At 40.4% G+C, this 13,386-nt stretch overlaps 1 protein-coding gene across 1 annotated transcript in view; it reads right to left on the bottom strand.

Annotated features, from left to right (window-relative positions):
• LOC125721584 (NACHT, LRR and PYD domains-containing protein 12-like) overlaps window positions 1-13,386 on the bottom strand; it is a 499,105-nt gene that overhangs the window by 223,493 nt on the left and 262,226 nt on the right. The gene's annotated exons all lie outside the window — the stretch shown is intronic.

Below are 13,386 nucleotides of genomic sequence, written 5' to 3'. Positions count from 1 at the left end.
CAGCTCAAATAAATAATTAAGGTTCTGAAATGGCGAAGCTGACACACTTTGACAGGCATAATATCATAGTTTTACACCAACAGGAGGATAATCTAAACATCCTTTTGTTTACCTGTCTAAGACTTTTGCACAGTACTGTATATATATATTTAGGCCCTCAATCATGGCCTTACAATGGCTGAGGCTGGTCGGCTGAATGATGGGAGAACTTCACAGAGTACCATATATGTTTAGTAATATGTATCCAGGGTTTTCAGCCTCTCTCAGGATAATAGTGCTTGTTGACAACAAAGCTGTACTTTGTGTTGAAGAAAAGTATAGATTTTCAAAATATGCAAATTAATTGTAATAATAATATTAGTGATGTTCATTTTTAGATTACATTAATTACATAACTAATAATACATTGAGAAGAAAAGGTTTGTCATGTGGATGGAAAGACATGAAAGTGATGTGGAAAATCGCCTCTTACCACTGAAACACATGGGGATGGGTGGTGCTAATAATGGTACTGCAGCTAGCCAGTAGGGGGCGCTTGACATGTAGTGTTTTCACCTTTTAGAGACGTTATGGTCTCCATGTTTTTTGCAGTCAGTGCTTTGATCACAGATTTGAAAGCAGTATGCATAATGCATCAGGACTCACACTGAAATTCCCTATATTTGGATATATTATGCAACATGGTTCTGTAGGAATGTTGGTACCTTGGAAACACACATATACAAATATACCTTATATATGACTTTGGATATGGGTGTGGCTACAACTAGAGAGGCTTGTAGGACATATTCTGCAAAATTTTCATAATGGTTGTTGTAAATATTATGTACAAACTGTGACAGAGATTTGAATGCAAACATGGGTTTTGTTAGGAAAATATCAGTTCATGAAATACATTACTGAGGAAACTGTCTTTTACTTCTATTTAATACTTTTAGGCACACATACATCAGGAGGAAAATAAACTATTATTTATAATAATTTAAATAACGCGCAATGATTAAACAAAAAGAAATAATAATTTCTCTGTTGCATCACAAACCTGACAGATACACTACTTGTCAAAAAGAAAAGAACTTACTTCCTTACACATTTCTAAAAGGATGTTTTTGTGAGTGACTGGTGTGTGAGTGTGCCCTGCGATGGGCTGGCCCCCCATCCTGGGTTGTTCCCTGCCTCGTGCCCATTGCTTCCGGGATAGGCTCCGGACCCCCCACGACCCAGTAGGATAAGCGGTTTGGACAATGGATGGATGGATGGATGTTTTTGTCAAATCCCTCCAACTCAGATCAAAACAGATCAAATTCACATATTATGGCCTAAATAAAAATATAATATAGATATATAATATAGACAGTTCATGGTGCATTTTGTAATACTCAAGACACACCAAGACCATGCAGAGTGCATACTGATAAAAGGGAGGGGAGGGGGGAAAACTTCAATACATTCTCTGTATCACAAGTGTTACATCTGTAACCCTGGTTTCTTGATAAATGGGTAGCGCGTGCCAGTCTCCCTCTTGGGCTGTGGGTAATAAGCGGGCTACAGTTCCTTTTACAATCGTTTTTAATAATCACCACTCGGCGACACAGTACCTTACAACTTGCTCCAGCCGCGCTCCAACCTCCCTTCCCGCGCTTCGCATTAAACTGTCCCCCTGTGTACCAGGGCAGATAGGAACTAATAATACAGTTAACTAAGGGAACATCCATCCATCCATCCTCCAAACCGCTTATCCTACTGGGTCGTGGGGGGTCCGGAGCCTATCCCGGAAGCAATGGGCATGACGCAGGGAACAACCCAGGATGGGGGGCCAGCCCATCGCAGGGCACACTCACACACCAGTCACTCACACATGCACTCCTACGAGCAATTAATAACCCCAATTAGCCTGAGCATGTTTTTGGACTGTGGGGGGAAACCGGAGTACCCAGAGGAAACCCCACAACGACATGGGGAGAACTCCACACACATGTTACCCAGGCGGAGACTCGAACCTGGGTCCCAGAAGCGTGAGGCAACAGTGCTAACCACTGCACCACCCCCTAAATAATCCCTTAATTAATAAAAATTAATGGGTGAAATAAAGAATTTTAAGGGTTTACGGACCCGTATAATAAAATTAGACTCCCTTTATTAGAATTGAGGGCAAATATAAGTCATTTTAAATAGTAAAGGAACCTTACAATACTCTTAAACTGCCCCTTAATTAATCAGAATTAAAGGGCAATGTTATGTAATTACAGAACGTCAAACAATCTTAAATTGCCCCTTAATTCATAAAAAAAAAAAATAAGGGGTGAAATAAGGATTTTTTGAGTGTAAATTTAAGAGGTAATTTTGAAAAATTAAGGGGGGAAATTCAGTAGATTTACCCCTTAATTGGCCTTAATCATTGCACCTTTTCCCTTAATTTCCCTTAATTTCACATATAGCAATAATTAAGGTCAAAATTAAGGTAATTTTAAGGAGTAAAAATTAAGGGGCTTGATTTCCTAGTGTAAGGTGCGTGATACAGTAAAACGCTTACTAACTGGTAATGCACGTTAGCATTACGTTAAAGGACAACTTTACCAGTTACTTAACAGAATCCTCTCCTATACGTTCGCCGAATGACAGCAGGCAGAAGACGGCGCGTTTTTCAGAAATACACTGGAGTTAAACTTACGCCGCGTTATTTACAGGCACTTCTAACACCAACATTTGCAGCCATTAACTCATAGGTGGTAGTAACACTGAAATGACTCTTTCTGCGTCAAAATAAGGTAACACTGTGATTTTGATCATTTATCGTTTTTCTTTACTTTTCTGTGTCTGTCATCTCTTCAGTGTCGTGTATGTCTTGCTTTGATAATTTTGCATCTTTAATTGATATCTAACACTCTCCTAAATGTCAATAAGCAGAGACGGAGGAAGGTACGGTTAAGTAAAGAAAAACAATAAATTATCAAAATCACAGTGTTACCTTATTTTGACGCAGAAAACGTCATTTCAGTGTTACTACCACCTATGAGTTAATGGCTGCAAATGTTGGTGTTAGAAGTGCCGGTAAATAACGCGGCGTAAGTTTAACTCCGGTGTGTTTCTGAAAAACGCGCCGCCTTCTGCCTGCTGTCATTCGGCGAACGTATAAGAGAATATTCTGGTAAAGTAACAGGTAAAGTGGTCATTTAGCGTAATTCTAACGTGCATTACCAGTTAGTAAGTGTTTTAATATATCACGCACCTTATGTACTTTATAGTTGTAGACCAGAGCACTCTGTATCCATGCTAACTAACTAGCTAATGTTAACATGACGCAGTACAGTCTTCCAGCTTGGGGATTCCCACCCCGGTCCTCGGCCAATATTCCACAGGGGGTGTTTGCGAAGGGGTTGGTTGCAAATGCAAATGATCCCTTCATGTTCATGCGTTGTGTTCTAATGTGAAAATAAAAGATAACTATCAAATTCAATGTTTATGTCCTGTTATACTAGATAAGACTGTAAAATAGTTTGCCCTGCATATGGATGCCATGCAGTCAGAGCATGACTAAGACAGGGTGAGAGTGTGGAAAAAAGACAAATGTAATAGTATTTGAGGGAGGAGTGTGAAGGAGGGAAATGTAGGGAGAAGGAGGTTCCTCGGAGCTCCGAGATGTTTGGCTGTAATAAATCTGGAATATAGCGATATGACATAGTTTTTGATAACACCAGCATTTATTTTTTATGTTTGTCGAGCTCCGTCAAAACAATTAGAACAAGTCCATTATGTAACTGGAACCCCTCTCACATGTAAACACAGTGACACGCTACAGCGTTGGTTTGTTGTCTGAGGCTATGATACTGACCACAAACACATTCTCAGATTTCACTGAACCAATCACAGCATATGCAGGCAGAAAAATGATAGCAAAAAACATTCAGCATTAGACTCTAAAACCGTCTGTAATGTCTGTGTTTATCCAGTGGACCATAAACTAAAATAAGCTTTTCTATTTCAGTTTCTTTCAGATGTCATAAAGTAGTAAATAAAAAAATCATAATAATTAAACCATGTATTACTGACTATCAGACAACTTCAACAAGTTACCAAATGGATGCAAAATCAAAGATATTCATTTGCGCCTGGCACTAACCATGTATTCCTTCACAGTACTAAGCCATAGAAAGGTTCCCAATGAAACCCCTGCATTCCTGCATTGCAGATACTCTAATCTCAGCATTTATAAGATTATATTTGTACTGTCTACCAATCTTTATATTATATGAGACTAAAATATGAGAAATATCTTTATGCACAAGTAGTTTTTCCTGATACGAAGGATGATATCAAGACTGTCAGCATTTACACATCAGATTATGACATATCTGAGTAGCCCAGACTGTCCGGAAAACAAAGCCATACAACATATGTGGCTGACTAATGTACATACAGTGTAATAAGCTTATAATCAAATGGATAGAAAAACGCTCAATAATAGACAGGATTCAGAGGGTAAATAAGGTGCATCATGTGGAAGAGAAGTTAGGTGGCGTGGGGGTGCATTGTGAGTTTCATCTGGCAGCTAGAAGGCAACAAACAGGGCTTTGGGGGGGGGGGGGGGGTGACTTCTCCGGGGGCTACATCGCTCTACTTTTTTTTTAAATGATTTATTAAAAAAAAATATTTTCTTCTTACACTATAATGGCAGGTTTAGGACTAATACAGTACAGTCATAACCAGTGTCAAGGATTCTATGCATCGCTACACAGAGACAAGTCCAGATATTGAGCCCAAGGCTAAAATTGTGGTTTACTTACAAGTGCACTTTGCTGGGCAGTGGGGGTGTTTGTTCTTCTTTGCTCACATTTTCCCCTCTTATCCTGTCTTCTCCTCTGCAGCCCTTCCTCCTTCTCTCTGTTGATCCTATTTTCCCTCCCCTCCAGTCATCTATGTTCTCCTTCCTCTGTGGTCTCTCCTCTTCTCCCATTCTTCAGTTATACTGTCTTCTCCGCTCTCCCTGTATCCCTTCTGCCTTCTGGTCCTGTCGTCTCTTCTCCAGTCATCCCCTGTTTCTCAGTCATCTCTGCATCTTTTCTCTCATTTGTTTACTTATTCTTTGATTGTTTGTGTTACTTGTTAACTCATCACCCCATGCTGGATGAGTCTTGATGTTTTTCCTTGTTTTTAAAGTTAGGCTTCTTCCTTTGTTTTTGTGCCATATCCTCTGCCCTCTTCTGGTTGCGGCAGTGCATGACACGGGTAGAAAAATAGTGACGATCCACCGGCAGCTCAGAGAACACAAAGGGTTTATTACAACACACACATCAAAACCAAAAGGATCAGGATGGATCCAAAACAAACAGCAAATGACCAGGAATGAACTAAATGATGGAATAAACACAACTAGAGAACTATATTTCTATATTATATTATATATTATATTATTACTATAATATAATACTATATTATATTAGTTTAAAAATATTGATTACCACTTTTAAAGCTCTACATAACCTCGCTCCTCCATACATATCTGACCTCATCCACTCTGCTGCTCCTGCCCGCACTCTTCGCTCCTCTTCCTCTTTCCTTCTCACTGTCCCCTCTGTTCGTTTAAAGACAATGGGGAACAGGGCATTCAGTTACTCTGCCCCCCAGCTTTGGAATTCTCTCCCTCCTGATCTCCGTAATTTAGATTCTCTTCCGCTTTTAAATCCAGACTCAAAACCTACCTGTTTAGATTGTCTTATCTTTCTTATTCACACATGTTTCTTTTAATCATTAGGTTTTTTTCTTGTTTTATTGAATCTATGTATTTTTTGCATTGTACAGCGACCTTGAGTGTTTTGAAAGGCGCTTATAAATAAAATGTATTATTATTACTATTATTATTATTATTATATAAATACATACAACATACAGCTATAATGAAGCATCAAAGAACAGAAGCAGAACAGGCACTTAAATACACAGCTAACAAGACACAGTACAGGACAGTGAGAATCATAACCAATAACAAGGACTGAGGGCAACCCAGGAACAGGCGTTACAGTTAAACAGCACTGGTGAAATCAAAGTGACCTTTCAGCCACATGGTCAGCTCTGCATCGCCCTCTGCTGTTTGCATTAGAAGCTGCTTGAAATTCCCACTCTCCTTACCAACACCTCGAAAAGCCAGGCCTTGCCGTGCCAAGTGCTTAACTGACGTCACATGCACGCTCTGCCACATGCGTACCCTGCCACTGACGTCACATGCACGCTCTGCCACATGCGTACCCTGCCACTGACGTCACATGCACGCTCTGCCACAACGGGAAATGTATCCGTGGAATCGCTTCCTGATTGCCATATGAAATGATATTCGTAATCATGTAATTAACACGTATACACAATTAAATGCTGTTAAAGAGGCCTACAGATGGCGGTCAAATAAATGACTCTTGTATGCTATACTGTTTAATAATTGTTTCCAATAAACAGACAGACGTAATGCTAGTTAGCTCCGCTGTTCAGCATTCATGTCGTATTCCAGGGAAACTGGTATAGTCATGAGAAATGTTTCATCCCCAACAAGACCATAATTACAGATTAAATGCTACTGTGTTGAAGATTAGCAGGGGGTTATAGAATGAGGGGAGGCAAACGTAATAAACTGTTAGATGTATGGGGGGGTACATTTTGTATGTCCCTGAATAGCAGTGTTTTGTGTAGCGATGTACATCAATTTGCGTTTGCTGCAAAACAGGGAATGAATCAGTTTTAAAATGATGAATAGTGTGTTATTTTGAATTATGGGATTGTTCCTTATCATTATTTTCAGGACCAGATTGGGGGGGGGGGTTGGTTGGTCTGGTTAGTATTTCATGTCCTTCTTTATTTCTTCTTTTCTTTTGTTCCTTTTGTGCTTCCACAGGTGAAGCATTACTGGGTGACCAGGAATATTTACCTTTGATGCCATTGATCCCATGTTCGTATCCAAATGATAGTTGAAGTGTAGATTTGAGCACCAAGCCCTTGTTGTGTTACTGGATTTCTGTGTTACTGGATGTCTGTGCTACTGGACTGCTGTGTTACTGCATTGCTGTGTTACTGGATTGCTGTGTTACTGCATTGCTGTGCTACTGGATTGCTGTGTTACTACATTGCTGTGTTACTGGATTGCTGTATTACTGGATTGCTGTCTTACTGGATTGCTGTGTTACTGCATTGCTGTGTTACTGGATTGCTGTGTTACTGCATTGCTGTGTTACTAGATTGCTGTGTTACTGGACTGCTGTGTTACTGGATTGCTGTGTTACTGCATTGCTGTGTTACTAGATTGCTGTGTTACTGGACTGCTGTGTTACTGGATTGCTGTGTTACTGCATTGCTGTGTTACTAGATTGCTGTGTTACTGGACTGCTGTGTTACTGGATTGCTGTGTTACTGGATTGCTGTGTTCACGCTGCTGGGATTTCTCCTCTCCCCCTTTCTGGATGAAGTGGCATATTTCCTGGACTCCCTAGTCTTGGTGGCAGGAGTTTTCCTTTTTATGTACCTTTTATTTGCCATCCTGCTTATATTTCTGTTAGCAATTATGTGAGTTAATAAACTGTATTTGTTTTATGTCTTTGTGCCTCTAGTTATTCATTTAGTTGAATAGCCGCGTGGGTCACCCTGTTTGGGCTACACTAGGCTGGGGATCTCCAACCTCAACAACGTAAAGAAACAAAATGGAGTGGCGTAGTCGCTCTTTCACTCTATAGCGCCCCCTACCCCTACTGTGTTTATAATTATAGTAATTGCCTCATGTGCAGTTGCGTTAGCTAAGTTACCTGGAAATGTTATTAGCTGCACATTCTCCTAGAAACTAACAACGGTGCTCACTCAGGTATATTTATATTGGTCAGAAAGCCCATGTAAAGTCTGATATAGTGCTGACTGTGTTATTTTATAGACAGTAATAGGTTTAATTAATTTTATATTCCATTACTTTAGTAAGCTACACTTGCTTACTTAAGGTATATTGCGTTATTAATGTGTGATTTAAATGAAGGTAGTTTTATTACAGTCAGCTTTTATTCACAGTGAGTAGCTTGTCATCATGAAGAGGAAGTGTGACAATCGTGAGTTTTTGGGCAACCACAGAAAAGCAGGAAAGTAGAGACAGTGAGATAATTAGTGCCAGTCAGATGATAGACGTATACAGTATGTGAGTCAAGGGTTCTTCATATATTAATCATTCCCATTCAGATAACAAATCCCGAGAGATCCATTCCTGAGCGTCATGCCAAGAAACACCACTTGTTCACTGATAACTGCTTTCATGTAAACTCTGCTGTGCTGAGAGTAAAGATGAAGAGGGAGAGACAGCAAGAGGCTGCTGATGGCAGAGAATGCAGGCGACATGGAGGGGAGTGAGAAAAGGAGCAAATATTGATGGTTAAGAGTGAATAATGACGTCACAGCAGCCTGATCCTGATGTTAGTTTAATATGCTTCTTAGTTTGGCCTGTGGTGTGTATTTCAGATACGGGATTTAAGCAGGGAGACTGAGTGTGAGTCAATGGCACAGAGAGAGAGAGAGAGAGAGAGAGCAGACAGGCAGGTGAAGATGAAGGTGCATTGGACGGGGGGGGGGGGGGGGGGGGGAGCTTGGACCTTCACCAAATCAGCCAAATGTAGATGTCATGTCTATCAAACAGGAGAAATGGTTTAAAGATCACACTGGGCTCCATTACTGCCCCCCCCCTTCTTAAGGGGGGTTCTTTGTTTCTACTGTGCAAAATAATTTGTAACACAAATGTCTAAACTGGCATGAAAGACACATTCAGCTCTTGTGAAGACAGGCATGTGAAACTGGAAAAGGCACTGGGGAAATTCAGTGCACATAAAGACAGGCAGTGCCACAGTGAAAGCACTGATGACATGGATTCAGAAGATCAATCCTGTTAATATTCAACCTTCAGATGAGCTGGAAAGAGCAGCAGCAAGTGAGGAAAAATCTTCTGAAGTTAAGTACTTGGCACGGCAAGGCCTGGCTTTTCGAGGTGTTGGTAAGGAGAGTGGGAATTTCAAGCAGCTTCTAATGCAAACAGCAGAGGGCGATGCAGAGCTGACCATGTGGCTGAAAGGTCACTTTGATTTCACCAGTGCTGTTTAACTGTAATGCCTGTTCCTGGGTTGCCCTCAGTCCTTGTTATTGGTTATGATTCTCACTGTCCTGTACTGTGTCTTGTTAGCTGTGTATTTAAGTGCCTGTTCTGCTTCTGTTCTTTGATGGTTCATTATAGCTGTATGTTGTATGTATGTTTATACTGTAGTCCTCTAGTTGTGTTTATTCCATCATTTAGTTCATTCCTGGTCATTTGCTGTTTGTTTTGGATCCATCCTGATCCTTTTGGTTTTGATGTGTGTGTTGTAATAAACCCTTTGTGTTCTCTGAGCTGCCGGTGGATCGTCACTATTTTTCTACCCGTGTCATGCACTGCCGCAACCAGAAGAGGGCAGAAGATATGGCACAAAAACAAAGGAAGAAGCCTAACTTTAAAAACAAGGAAAAACATCAAGACTCATCCAGCATGGGGTGATGAGTTAACAAGTAACACAAACAATCAAAGAATAAGCAAACAAATGAGAGAAAATATGCAGAGATGACTGAGAAGCAGGGGATGACTGGAGAAGAGACGACAGGACCAGAAGACAGGAGGGATACAGGGAGAGCGGAGAAGACAGTATAACTGAAGAATGGGAGAAGAGGAGACCACAGAGGAAGGAGAACATAGATGACTGGAGGGGAGGGAATATAGGATTTAAAAAAAATAAATCATTTTACAAAAAGGTAGAGCGATGTAGCCCCCGGAGAAGTCCCCCCCCCCCCCCCACAGCCCTGTTTGTTCCCTTCTAGCTACCAGATGAAACTCACAATGCACCCCAACGCCACCTAACTTCTCTTCCACATGATGCACCTTATTTACCCTTTGAATCCTGTCCATTATCGAGCGTTTTTCTATCCATTTGATTATAAGCTTATTACACTGTATGTACATTAGTCAGCCACATATGTTGTATGGCTTTGTTTTCCGGACAGTCTGGGCTACTCAGATATGTCATAATCTGATGTGTAAATGCTGACAGTCTTGATATCATCCTTCTTATCAGGAAAAACTACTTGTGTATATAGATATTTCTCAATTTTTAGTCTGATCTAATATAAAAATTGGCAGGCAGTACAAATATAATCTTATAAATGCTGAGATTAGAGTATCTGCTATGCAGGGGTTTCATTGGGGACCTTTCTATGGTTTAGTACTGCGATGACGTTTGCTGGTTCCACACGTTGTTGTATAAATGACACCAACACCAAATAATTTCTAAAAGAGACAATCCTTAGCTTTTATTTCACAACTAGCACCAAGCATGTAAATTGGATCAATTCACACTCAGCACACAATTGCCTCTCGTTTTGGCTGAAACCTTGCCCAAGGCATACAAACAACATGAAAGTTCACCGACAGTAACTTCCACACTTTAAATGAAACTAACTAAAATTATCTCCTACACATTCCGCCTGACACGAAACACAAGAACTTTAACAATAACTAATTTAAGCCTTAAAACCAGACCCAAAACCACCCGAACAAACGTGGCAGGAGCAGTGCATGTAGGGAATCACCACCCCACTGTCTCAACTCCGTTATAGTACTGTGAAGGAATACATGGTTAGTGCCAGGCACAAATGAATATCTTTGATATTGCATACATTTGGTAACTTGTTGAAGTTGTCTGATAGTCAGTAATGCATGGTTTAATTATTATGATTTTTTATTTACTACTTTATAACATCTGAAAGAAACTGAAATAGGAAAGCTTATTTTAGTTTATGGTCCACTGGATAAACACAGACATTACAGACGGTTTTAGAGTCTAATGCTGAATGTTGTTTGCTATCATTTTTCTGCCTGCATATGCTGTGATTGGTACAGTGAAATCTGAGAATGTGTTTGTGGTCAGTATCATAGCCTCAGACAACAAACCAACACTGTAGCGCGTCACTGTGTTTACATGTGGGAGGGGTTCCAGTTACATAATGGACTTGTTCTAATTGTTTTGACGGAGCTCGACAAACATAAAAAATAAATGCTGGTGTTATCAAAAACTATGTCATATAGCTATATTCCAGATTTATTACAGCCAAACACATCTCGGAGCTCCGAGGAACCTCCTTCTCCTTACATTTGGGGAAGATGGTGGCGCAGGAGGTAGTGCTATCGTTTAGCAACCAGAGAGTTGCAGGTTCGAGCCCTGGTTTCTCCTGACCTCATCAAAGTGTCCTTCAGCAAGACACTGAACCCCAAATTGCTCCCGGCGTGCAGGTTGGCGCCTTGCATGGCAGCCTCCGCCCCCGGTGTGTGGATGGGTGAATGTGAGGCATGAATTGTGAAGCGCTTTCAGTTCTCATAAAAGTATAAAAGCACATTTACCATGTGTGTTTTGGATTTGGATTGTATTGGTGTGTAGTCAATCGCTCATGTACATGCTCAATCGCAGTAACATTTTCACAGGAATTTGGGAGATTGAAATGCTAATTCTATGGGGGTGTACTCAGTGGGAAAGGTGTGTATGTAGGGCATGTCCCCCCCCCCCCCCCCCCGTGGTATTAGATATTCTGTTTCCACCCCTGTGTGTTAAGGTTTGCTCTTGCATGTTTAATAAAAGATTGTACTACCCTGCTTGTCCTGGCATATTGCCTGTGGTTTGAGGGGAGGTTAATCTGTGTGTGTGACCATGAGTGACGCGACATGTGTGCTACAGTATACATCCAGTATGTAACTGTATAAAGTAAAACTCACTGTGTAATATAAAATGCAAATGGATACTGTAATATGAAGCATTGCAGTAAGAGGACAATATTACAGTACAGGGCACATTGTTGGATTACATACCTGATGGCTCTATGAAATGTTTGAATGGTTGAGGACATGGTTGTTCTCCCATCATTCGGCCGACCAGCCTCAGCCATTGTAAGGCCATGATTGAGGACCTAAATATATATATACAGTACTGTGCAAAAGTCTTAGGCAGACAAAGAAAATGATGTTTAGATTATCCTCCTGTTGGTGTAAAACTATGATACGATGCCTGTCAAAGTGTGTCAGCTTCGCCATTTCAGAACCTCTGCTAAAATCATCCTAGTATTTGCAACGACCGTCCAGTGCAGCCATGTATTTTTTGACTTGGCCACTAGCACACCTCATACAGCTAGTCAATCTCTCACTGACCTTTTAAACCAATATGTTTAATTATTTAATTGAGCTGTTGGTGAAATTTAACAATATCGTGGAACGGCTGAGGTGCCCCTGAGGAGAAGTTTGGGTACTGAAGCGGTGTTCATCTACCCATCCAACTAGATATCAGTAACCTTTTAGAAAACAGAAGAAATTATTACTAGTTTTTATTGTGTTACTCTTAATTTGCACACGTTCTAATGTTAAATTGTATTTTTTGTTCTAAGCCAAAGTACACTTGCTACCCAGATAAAAGCTTTAAACATTTCTTTGGACTGCCTAAGACTTTTGCACAGTACTGTACTGTATATGGTAATGCTAAATTGATAACTCCTATCAGTGTTGTGTTTATGGTAAATATGCTAAATTTGCTGATGCAGTCTTCTCAGTTGCCCCTTTGTCCACCTTACTTACTGTTGCTATGCCTGCTATGTGCTCACTCTGCGTGCCTTAATTATATTATGGTGTTTTATTATTAATTTATTCATAATCATTGTTATTTTTTCAATCTCTGTGTGGCCATCAATGTTTTGGGTCTTATAGTTACAATCATGTGGATTAATCTATTTTCTCTCTGTTTTACCATGAAGAACAAGGTGTGACAGGGGATGATTTTGTGGACATTGGGGAGCAAGATGTTTACCTTTTGTTACCCAAAAACCTCAGACTGAAGAAATCCATAATTTCCATTTTCAAACTAAAGGCAAGTAAACTGTCTGTTTGATACAAGCTCTGTGTTTTTTGTGGTTTCACAGACATACTGCTGTCAAGTCATGCTTACAGAATATATCATATTTAGTTTCATGATCTTTCCCTCAATCAGTCTGGAGTGGAAGCAGAAGACTTCCTAAAAAATAAGCAGGGAAATCAGCGGCAACACCTGAACAAAAGAGATTCAGTGTAAGTATCACACAGTCCTGGAAATAGAAACTAAAGTGGACAGAGCTGTTAGAACACAGACAGTGCAGGTGGAAGTAGAATCAGCAGAATAAGTGGTTCTCACATCAGAAATACTGCTACCATTCATTCTGCTCATTCTATGTCCTCCTGCACTCCTCTCTATTCTAACGTTTTTGGTGCAAAACTGATATCTTTCTTTTCTCTACACGTCTCCACCAGGCTGTTGTAAGATCATCCCTGGGTGCATCAAAAAT

The sequence above is a fragment of the Brienomyrus brachyistius genome, unplaced genomic scaffold, assembly GCF_023856365.1.
Source record: "Brienomyrus brachyistius isolate T26 unplaced genomic scaffold, BBRACH_0.4 scaffold34, whole genome shotgun sequence".
Classification (NCBI taxonomy): Eukaryota; Metazoa; Chordata; class Actinopteri; order Osteoglossiformes; family Mormyridae; genus Brienomyrus; species Brienomyrus brachyistius.
Note: the sequence above shows the minus strand (reverse complement) of the source record. Positions and strands in the feature narration are given on the sequence as shown.